The sequence below is a fragment of the Rutidosis leptorrhynchoides genome, chromosome 2, assembly GCF_046630445.1.
Source record: "Rutidosis leptorrhynchoides isolate AG116_Rl617_1_P2 chromosome 2, CSIRO_AGI_Rlap_v1, whole genome shotgun sequence".
Lineage (NCBI taxonomy): Eukaryota > Viridiplantae > Streptophyta > Magnoliopsida > Asterales > Asteraceae > Rutidosis > Rutidosis leptorrhynchoides.
This window is the reverse complement of record NC_092334.1, coordinates 174800027-174811486: the sequence shown is the minus strand read 5'-3', so window position 1 is coordinate 174811486 and position 11460 is coordinate 174800027. Positions and strand designations below refer to the sequence as shown.

The 11460-nt window shown below is 32.7% G+C and overlaps 1 non-coding gene across 1 annotated transcript; it reads right to left on the bottom strand.

Moving 5' to 3' along the window:
• Window positions 1–1576: 1576 nt before the first annotated feature.
• On the bottom strand, window positions 1577–1683 carry LOC139895315 (small nucleolar RNA R71). Its single transcript, XR_011775772.1, has one exon. It is a non-coding gene; the product is annotated as a small nucleolar RNA R71 (small nucleolar RNA).
• Window positions 1684–11460: the final 9777 nt, after the last annotated feature.

Genomic DNA, 11460 nt, shown 5'->3' with positions numbered 1-11460 from the left:
TTTTAGTTTATTTAGATTATTTAAATTACAAAATTAATAGTTTTATAAAATAAATAATATAAGAATAATATTTTTATAAAAATTTTAATTTTTGCAACTTTTAGTATATTTTTATATTTTGTCCCTTTTTAATTGTTATAGCGTAATATTTGTATTTTTCGCTCGTATTTAGTTTTAAACTTAGTTTTTGCCATAGTTATTTTTATTTATAGATTTTTAGGCTTTGCCGTAAAATCCCTTAAGTGCTTTTTCTTTAGACTAAGATTAAAGTGCTTTAGAATTTTGCGACGTCTTTTTAAGTTTTAGTACTTTTTTTTAGTTATTGCCATTTGGGATATAGTTTTACTTGTAAGCTTTAATATTTTTAGACACCTTTTACCTATGTATCAATTATCATTCCAATTAGTAATCTCAATTTTCGATTATAATTTTAAGTTAGTGATAGTAATAAGGTTGGGTTAGTCGAGTGTTTTTAAGTTCTATAAGTCATTTCTTTTTATTTCTTATTTCCCGACGCCTTTTATTTTTCAACCCTTTTCTTTTTCTTTTTCGACGCACTCTTTTTCTTTCTTATTTCTCGCTATTCTAGTTTTAGGACATAGATTTTTATTCTACTTCTTATCTAAATTTCTTAAAATTACGAAAATTTATTTTAAGTGGTTAAATTGATAGACATCAAAATTTTCTGATTCGTAGTAATAGTTGGATTTGTACGTGGACCGGGTTATTGGAGCCAAACATTACTCAATTATATTGAGACCAAACGAATCCTGCCCCTCTACTGCATCTTTTGGTTATTCGAAACGTGGGCAAAATCAGAAAAGTCTATTAATTGGATAACTTATATAATTTTTCTTTCCTTTTAAAAACTAATAGGATATTCAGTGAATGCACCGAGCAAGACGTTCACCACCTTTTGTACGTTCACCACCTTAACTAGATCAAGACATTTAGCAAATATTACCGCCGTTGATTTTTCTTTAGAATCGTCATCCAGTCGACCAAGTACTCCAATTCAAATTTCCGATAATCCATTTTTTGAACCCGACCTCACAATTGAGAATCCGGATAATATTCAGGGACGATTCATAGATCCTGAACCATTAAATTTCCTCTGGAACCACCAATCATTCAAACAGAGATTGTTGAGGAACGAACCATTAAATCAGAATCCTCTAGTGATTCAGATTCAACAAATTCAATTATGGAGAATCTAGAACCTTTAAGTATGGAAGACCGAATGAGAGCTAAATGCACTGGCCAAGGTCACGCAATTACTCATCCATACATTAATGCGCCAGATTATGAAATCAAAGGACAAATTCTACACATGGTGACTAATCAATGCCAATTTAGTGGTGCGTCGAAGGAAGATCTAAATGAACATCTTCGTACCTTTAATAGGATCTGCACTCTATTTAAAATAAGAGAAGTTGAGGATGAACAGATATATCTCATGTTATTTCCCTGGACTTTAAAGGGAGTAGTGGAATCGTTACCTGAAGGGGCGATTGATACATGGGACGTTTTAGTTGAAAAATTTCTTAAACAATTCTTTCCGGCATCTAAAGCCGTAAGACTTCAAGGAGAAATTGTTACGTTCACACAGAAACCGAATGAAACTCTATATGAGGCGTGGACAAGATTTGAAAAGTTATTAAGAGGATGTCCACAACATGGTTTAGACACCTGTCAAATAGTACAAATATTCTACCAAGGATGCGACATCACTACAAGAAAAGACATCGATATAGCAGCTGGTGGTTCCATTATGAAGAAAACCGAAACTGATGCTTACAAAATTATTGATAACACTGCTTCCCACTCACATGAGTGGCACCAAGAAAAAGATATCGTTAGATCATCTAAAGCAGCTAGAGCCGATTCTAGCCATGACTTAGATTCCATTTCCGCAAAGATAGATGCTGTCGAGAGACGAATGTAAAAGATGACTAAGGATATTCACTCAATACGAATTAGTTGTGAGCAGTGTGGAGGACCACATTTGACAAAAGATTGTCTCAGTATTGAATTAACAATGGAACAAAGAGAGAATATTTCATACATAAACCAAAGGCCTGGAAATAATTATCAGAATAATTATCAACCGCCAAGACCGATTTACAATCAAAATCAGAATTATAACCGAAATATTCCATACAACAACCAACAAGGTCCTAGCAATCAACAAGTATCTAACAATACTTACAACCAGCAAAGACCTAATTTTCAAAACAAACCACCACAAATCGATGATAAAAAGCCGAATTTAGAAGATATGATGACGAAGCTAGTTGAAACTCAAACGCAGTTTTTCACATCTCAGAAACAAACTAATGAACAAAATGCTCAAGCATTTAGAAATCAACAAGCTTTTATTCAAAATTTGGAACAAGAAGTAAGTAACCTAGCAAGGTTAACAGGTGAAAGAAAACCGGGAAATTTACCTAGTGATACAAATGCTAACCCCCGGAATGAAACAGCTAAAGCCATTACCACAAGAAGTGGTACAACACTTAAACCACCTGAAATACCTGTAACTTTTGATGAAGCTATTCCTACTCCACAAGAACCACAACCTGAACAAGATATGGAAAAAGAACCGGTAGTTGAAAAGGCTAATGAAGATAACACAGCTAAGGATAAACCTTATGTTAAACCATACCAACCACCACTTCCTTACCCGAGTAAAATGAAGAAAGAGAAACTTGAAGCCGAGCAATCCAAATTCTTGGATATGTTTAAACAGATAAATGTAAATCTTCCTTTCATTGATGTGATTTCAGGAATGCCTAGATATGCTAAATTTCTGAAAGATCTAATCTCGAATAGAAAGAAAATGGAAGAACTCTCGACTGTTACTATGAATGCTAATTGTTCAGCAGTGCTGTTGAATAAGATACCAGAAAAATTATCTGATCCAGGAAGTTTCACAATTCCATGTTTTCTAGGTAGTCTTAGTTCAATAGAAGCATTGGCAGACTTAGGTGCTAGTATAAATTTAATGCCGTATTCATTATACGCTAAACTAGACCTTGAAGAATTGAAACCAACAAGAATAAGTATACAACTAGCCGATCGATCAATAAAATATCCTAGAGGGATAATGGAGAACATGCTAGTTAAAGTTGGTACTTTCGTATTTCCAGTAGATTTTGTTGTTCTGGACATGGAAGAAGATTCTCAAGTTCCTCTCATATTAGGAAGACCATTCTTAAACACGGCTAAAGAAATGATAGACGTGTTTGGTAAGAAATTGACCCTAAGTATAGAGGACGAGAGGGTTACCTTTTCAGTTGATAGAGCAATGCAACAACCGCAATCTGCAGATGATACATGCTATTATATTCAAACTATAGATTCACATGCAGAATTGTTAGAAGAATTTCCAGAATTACAAGGAACAGGAGAATGTTCTTTAGGAGAAGGAACTGAACAAATTGATGAAGCTGAAATGTTAGCTACACTTATAGCTAATGGATATGAACCAACAACAGAAGAAATTCAAATGCTAAAAGAAGAAGACAGATATCGATATAAATCATCGATAGAAGAACCACCGAAATTAGAGTTAAAGCCACTTCCAAACCATTTGGAATACGCTTATTTGCATGGTGAATCTGAATTACCTGTAATAATATCGTCTTCTCTTACTGAAAATGAGAAATCACAACTCATTTCTGTGTTGAAAGCTCATAAACCAGCCATTGCATGGAAGATTCATGATATTAAAGGAATAAGTCCTTCGTATTGCACACATAAAATCCTTATGGAAGAAGGTCATAAAACGTATGTGCAACGCTAACGAAGACTAAATCCGAATATGCAAGATGTAGTAAAAAAAGAAATTATTAAACTGCTAGACGCAGGTCTAATTTATCTAATCTCTGATAGTCCATGGGTAAGCCCAGTTCAATGCGCGCCTAAGAAGGGTGGCATGACTGTCATTACAAATGAAAAAAATGAGCTTATTCCTACTAGGACTGTAACAGGATGGCGTGTATGTATTGATTATAGAAAATTAAATGACGCCACCAGAAAAGATCACTTTCCCTTACCTTTCATTGATCAAATGTTGGAAAGATTAGCCGGAAATAGTTACTATTGCTTTCTTGATGGATTTTTCGGATATTTTCAAATTCCAATAGCACCCGAAGATCAAGAGAAAACCACGTTCACGTGCCCTTATGGTACTTTTGCTTACAAACGCATGCCATTTGGACTTTGCAACGCCCCTGCAACCTTTCAAAGATGCATGATGGCAATTTTTCACGACATGATAGAAGAATGCATGGAAGTTTTCATGGATGACTTTTCAGTCTTCGGTGATACATTTGAATCATGTCTAGCTAATCTTGAACGAATGCTGATTAGATGCGAACAATCAAATCTAGTACTTAATTGGGAGAAATGCCATTTCATGGTTAAAGAAGGCATCGTTCTTGGACATAAAATTTCAAAAGAAGGAATTGAAGTGGATAGAGCTAAAGTAGATGTAATTGCTAAACTTCCACATCCCACCAATGTTAGAGGAGTTAGGAGTTTTCTAGGGCATGCCGGTTTTTACCGACGTTTCATAAAAGACTTTTCTAAAATTGCCACTCCTATGAATAAACTCCTAGAAAAGGATGCTCCATTCATCTTTTCAGATGAATGTATCAAATCTTTTAATATTCTTAAAGAGAAACTTACTAATGCGCCGATCATGATAACACCAAATTGGAATCTACCGTTTGAACTAATGTGCGATGCAAGTGATTTTGCAATGGGAGCCGTTTTAGGACAAAGGATTGAAAAACGATTTCAACCTATATATTATGCTAGTAAGACGTTACAAGGAGCACAAACAAATTACATAACTACTGAAAAAGAACTCCTTGCTATTGTCTTTGCTTTTGACAAATTTCGTTCATATCTCGTTCTAGCAAAAACGGTGATCTATACCGACCATTCTGCTCTTAGATACCTATTTTCAAAACAACATGCCAAACCAAGATTAATCCGTTGAATCTTACTCTTACAAGAGTTTGATATTGAAATCCGAGATAAAAGAGGAGCAGAAAATCTCGCCGCTGATCATCTTTCTCGTCTTGAAAATTCTGAATTAGAAGTTCTAAATGAATCGACCATACAAGACAACTTTCCTGATGAATATCTATTGAAGATAGATTATAATGAAATTCCATGGTTTGCAGACTATGCAAACTATTTAGTATGTGGATTCCTTGAAAAAGGATTATCGTACCAAAAACGAAAGAAATTCTTCAGTTATATAAAACACTATTTCTGGGAAGATCCACATCTATTTAAAAGTTGTCCAGATGGAATAATACGCCGATGTGTATTTGGAGATGAAGCTAGTAAAATTTTAAACCATTGTCACACAGGACCAACAGGAGGGCATTATGGGCCTCAACTAACAGCAAGAAAAGTTTATGATGCTGGATTCTATTGGCCTACAATTTACAAAGACGCACACCTTCTTTGCAAATCCTGTGATGCTTGTCAAAGGGCCGGAAAAATAAGTCAACGTGATGAAATGCCACAAAATGTCATTCAAGTATGCGAAGTATTTGATATTTGGGGTATTGACTTTATGGGTCCATTTCCAAAATCTCATAATAATCTCTATATTCTCGTAGCCATTGATTATGTATCTAAATGGGCGGAAGCACAAGCTCTCCCAACTAACGATGCACGAGTTGTAGTCAACTTTTTAAAACGTCTTTTTGCAAGGTTTGGAACACCGAAAGCTTTAATAAGTGATCGGGGAACTCATTTCTGTAATAATCAACTTGAGAAAGTTCTCAAAAGATATGGAGTAACTCATAAAATCTCCACCGCATATCATCCACAAACAAGTGGACAAGTTAAAAATACCAACCGAGCTTTAAAACGTATTCTAGAGAAAACCGTAGGATCAAATCCGAAGGAATGGTCCATTAAATTGGAGGATGCACTCTGGGCTTTTAGAACAGCCTACAAAACTCCAATTGGAACCACACCTTTTAAACTCGTCTACGGAAAAGCATGTCATCTTCCAGTAGAAATTGAACACAAAGCATTTTGGGCTTTGAAGACGTGTAATCTTGATTTACATGAAGCTGGACGTCTACGGTTAAGTCAACTAAACGAATTAGAAGAATTAAGACATGAAGCATACGAAAATTCGTTAATCTATAAAGAAAGAATGAAGAAATGGCATGATAAAAGAATCAGAAGTTCAAAAGAATTTAAAGAAGGAGACAGAGTTCTTCTTTTCAATTCACGATTCAAGCTATTTCCTGGAAAATTGAAATCAAGATGGTCTGGACCATTCATAGTCAAAAGAGTTTTCCCATACTGAACGATATAATTAATAAATTCAAATGGGATTGAATTTAAGGTTAATGGTCACAGAATTAAACAGTACATAGATAGTCCGATGGAAGTCGACAACGAAGTTAATCACAATTTCGATACCACAGCTAACTAAGTGTGAGGAGAATCAAGTCTTTTAAGGATTTTATGTATTTCTGTTAGAGTTAGATTGTCTGTTTTCGTGTAGTTCTCGAAAATAGAACCCGAATGGTCTTTCCCTAGCAGACCCTAAAGAACTAGTCTTCTCCCCCCATTCTGAATTTTTAATTTTTTTTAGGAAATGAACACTGCCTGTGAACTAAACCATGGTCTAATGCTACACGCTTTGATCACTAAACGTAATAATGACACACTTCCGAGTGAAATAGTATCAGTAATCAGAGAAAGATTGGACGGAGTAAGAAAAGAATCCAGATGCGAAGATAATAAGTTACAATTTGGTAAAGGAAAATCAAAATTCGCAGCGAAAAGAAGAGCACGACACCTAGAAAGATGTCACAAATGTGGAAAATGGTCACATGGAAGTAAATGTTCAAATAATCAAACCTATTCAAATACCGAATTTGTTACTTTATGCAGAGACGGACCGTTCATATGTTTAGAAGAAAAAACACTGAATGCTCGAGGTTACGCCTATGTAGCCATGGAAAATCAATTAAACCGACTATCTTATGAATGGGATAGATCATATAACTAAGAATACTATCTCACAGGTAAGTCTGTACAGTTTTTATTTTTTTTATTTTTATTTTTAACCTTTTGATAATAAACGCTAATTTGTTCGCTATAAAGTATTAAATTGGTATTGAATAAAATTAGGTTTGGCGACCGAAATTATTGATATCATTCAAAAATTTATTACATCACTGCGAAATTTAACGTTTATTCTTAAGGTATAAATATCTTTAATCAATCAACCCAAAATATTTCAAAAATTCGTCATGAGTTAAATTAGGTCATGGAACCGAAATTACTTTACTGAAAAGAGAGGCGCATATTTTTGATAATATTTGATTGATTAAAGTGGGATAAAAGATAAAAAGATTTTTAATTTTATTTTTACCATGTTTTTAAAATTAATATAAAAATCTAAAATTGATATTGTAAACTTTGTAAAATCAATATATTTAAGTTTGTCAATATTTGAAAAATTAATATTTTTAATATAAGTTTGTATGTATAAAAACAAAAATATAATATAAGTTTGGTGTGAATTTTTAATATTATGCATTTTTAATTAAGTTTGGTGTAAATTTTTAATTTTATGCATTTTTAAATTTAAGTTGTGTGAATTTAAAAAAAAAATTTACTTTATTTTCGCTAAGTTAAAAATATGATTTTTAAAATTCGTCGTAAGTTGAAGACTAGGTCTTTGAACCGAAATTGCTTTACCCAAGGGAGGGACGAGAACTTTTATTATCATTATTTTTAATCTTATTGAATTAAAGTATGCCAAAAACATTAAAAAAAAACCCAAAAATCTAAGCTTTTAAAACAATCGCTTGAAAAAGACAAATTTTAAAATTTTGTCGAGAGACGGACTAGGACATCGATCCGAAACGACCTCGTCCTAAAACAAAGGAAAACAAAATTTTAAATTTATTTTATATTTGTTTTATAAGTTAAGGATTGTTAAAAAAAAAAAAAAAAACCGCGACTCGCGGAGTTTGTAAGGTCCAAATACCGCGACTCGCGGAGGACAAAATTTACAGAAAAAAATATATACGCTGGAAACAGATCAGTTGAACACACCCACAACACAAAACTGCGAAAAACACCCCAAAAACACACACGAAAATCGAATTTTTCACCAAAAATCATCAAATCTTTTACTAAAATCATGTTGAGAAGAATGCTATCAAGGAATTACTCAAGAAAAACGGTAAATTTCTACACCAAATCCCCATTTAATCCGAAAATTAGTGTTCTTGAGCAATTTTTTTTTACCCAATTCGATTTTGATGCTTTTTAGTGTAATTATGCTTAAATTGCTTATGTATTATGCTTGTATAACCTAGATTGATGCTATTTAACATGATTAGAAGCCTTAAACTTCAAATTTTGAGTAATCTAGGTTTTGTGTTCTTGAGCAATTTGGGACTTTTTGATATAAACAGGTTATGGCCGATTTTTGTCATGAATTATTGCTAAATTAAGTAGTGTAACATGTTTAGGTAGTTAAATGATCCAAACCTTGAGCCTAAACATGATTTTGAGAATTAAAGTGGACTTTTTCAAGTCTAAAATTCATGAACTTGATTTTTGAGAGATAATGCCATTTGAAACTTGTTTAATTGCTAGTAATGATTATTTTGACATGTTATTTAAGTTGAATGCTTATGAACTTGGTGAACATTTTCGTATATGCTTATTTGAAAAAGTGTAGATTTGATAAAAATATGAAAATGAGCTTAAGTTTGATATAAATTGAACATGTCATTGTAATTATTTTGATTGATGATTTTGCTGACACTAATGCATATTTGGATGCACAAAAATTGTGTTTGATGTGTTTTGCAGACTGAAAGGGGTGAATCTTCATCCCAAGCTCGCAATGCTCCTGCTGAGAATTCGGAACAACAGGAGGTGGATAACTACTACAAACAAGATATACCTCATCCAGTCATGACATTTTCTGATATGCACCTGGAAGAGTTGCACCCGAACCTGAGATTTGACAGACTTTGGATAGATTATTCAAAATACCAAAGGGGCTTGCATACTCTTCATTCTAAAGTGGTTGAAGTACCTAGGGTAATAGAATGGGGACCGTTAGAAGTTGTAGAATTGGCCGAGCCAATTAGGGAATTACTTAAACAGAGGTATGGTAATTCTACTTTTAACGATTGGGTACGATTATTCAGCATGCGTAGACCTGTATATAAAGTATGGTGTGAAGAATTATTGTGTAGTATAGAAATAAATGATCGGGTAGTTAGTTTAACCGATCGATCTTTTATTAGATTTTTGTTAGGAGGTTCGATGCGCCACATGTCTCTACTGTAGTGACCCGAACTTTTCCATGTTTATATATATTAATTGAGATTGATATTTACATGATTAAATGTTTCCAACATGTTAAGCAATCAAACTTGTTAAGACTTGATTAATTGAAATATGTTTCATATAGACAATTGACCACCCAAGTTGACCGGCGATTCACGAACATTAAAACTTGTAAAAACGACATGACGATATATATATGGATATACATATGGTTAACATGAGATTATGATAAGTAAGTATCTCCATAAGTATATTAACAATGAGTTATATACATATAAAAAAGACTACTAACTTAAGGATTTCGAAACGAGACATATATGTAACGATTATCGTTGTAACGACATTTAAATGTATATATATCATATTAAGATATATTAATATATCATAATATCATTATAATATAATAATTTAACATCTCATTAGATATAATAAACAATGGGTTAACAACATTAATTGAGATCGTTAACTTAAAGGTTTCAAAACAACACTTACATGTAACGACTAACGATGACTTAACGACTCAGTTAAAATGTATATACATGTAGTGTATTTAGATGTATTAAAATACTTTTGGAAGACTTCAAGACATATATCAAAACACTCATACTTAATGAAAATGGTTACAGTTACTTTCCCATTCTTTTCTTTCATCAAGAATTCTAGTCGTATCCTTACCCGTATTATACACAGCTTCAAAACGTACTTACTATGGGTATATACCAATAGGAACTAGCATGGGATTCCACTCTTGATTATGTCATGTATGACTAATCAATTTTAACTTCTACCATGAGCTAGTCAACTAACTAGAACTCCTTTTAACCCCACTCACCACTCACCAATTACCACTCATCATTCATTCCATTTCACTTCCAATTCTCTTTCTAATTCTCTCTCAACACACACACACTATTATGAACGTATTTTTCCAGTAGTTAATCATTATCTTCATCAAAAATCACTTCAAGAATCAAGCTATAATCATCATAGGAAGAACACTTCAAGAACACTTCAAAAATCCCTTCAAGTTTACTAATTTACTTCCAAGCTTTCTAATCCATTCCAAGTAATCATCTAAGATCAAGAAACCTTTGTTATATACAGTAGGTTATCTTTTTTATTCAAGGTAATATTCATATTCAAACTTTGATTCAATTTCTATAACTATAAACTATCTTAATTCGAGTAAAAATCTTACTTGAACTTGTTTTTGTGTCATGATCCTACTTCAAGAACTTTCAAGCCATCCAAGATCCTTTGAAGCTAGATCATTTCTTGTCACTTCCAGTAGGTTTACCTACTAAACTTGAGGTAGTAATGATGTTCATAACATCATTCGATTCATATATATAAAACTATCTTATTCGAAGGTTTAAACTCGTAATCACTAGAACATAGTTTAGTTAATTCTAAACTTGTTCGCAAACAAAAGTTAATCCTTCTAACTTGACTTTTAAAATTAACTAAACACATGTTCTATATCTATATGATATGCTAACTTAATGATTTAAAACCTGGAAACACGAAAAACACCGTAAAACCGGATTTACGCCGTCGTAGTAACACCGCGGGCTGTTTTGGGTTAGTTAATTAAAAACTATGATAAACTTTGATTTAAAAGTTGTTATTCTGAGAAAATGATTTTTATTATGAACATGAAACTATATCCAAAAATTATGGTTAAACTCAAAGTGGAAGTATGTTTTCTAAAATGGTCATCTAGACGTCGTTCTTTCGACTGAAATAACTACCTTTACAAAAACGACTTGTAACTTATTTTTCCGACTATAAACCTATACTTTTTCTGTTTAGATTCATAAAATAGAGTTCAACATGAAACCATAGCAATTTGATTCACTAAAAACGGATTTAAAATGAAGAAGTTATGGGTAAAACAAGATTGGATAATTTTTCTCATTTTAGCTACGTGAAAATTGGTAACAAATCTATTCCAACCATAACTTAATCAACTTGTATTGTATATTATGTAATCTTGAGATACCATAGACACGTATACAATGTTTCGACCTATCATGTCGATACATCTATATATATTTCGGAACAACCATAGACACTCTATATGTGAATGTTGGA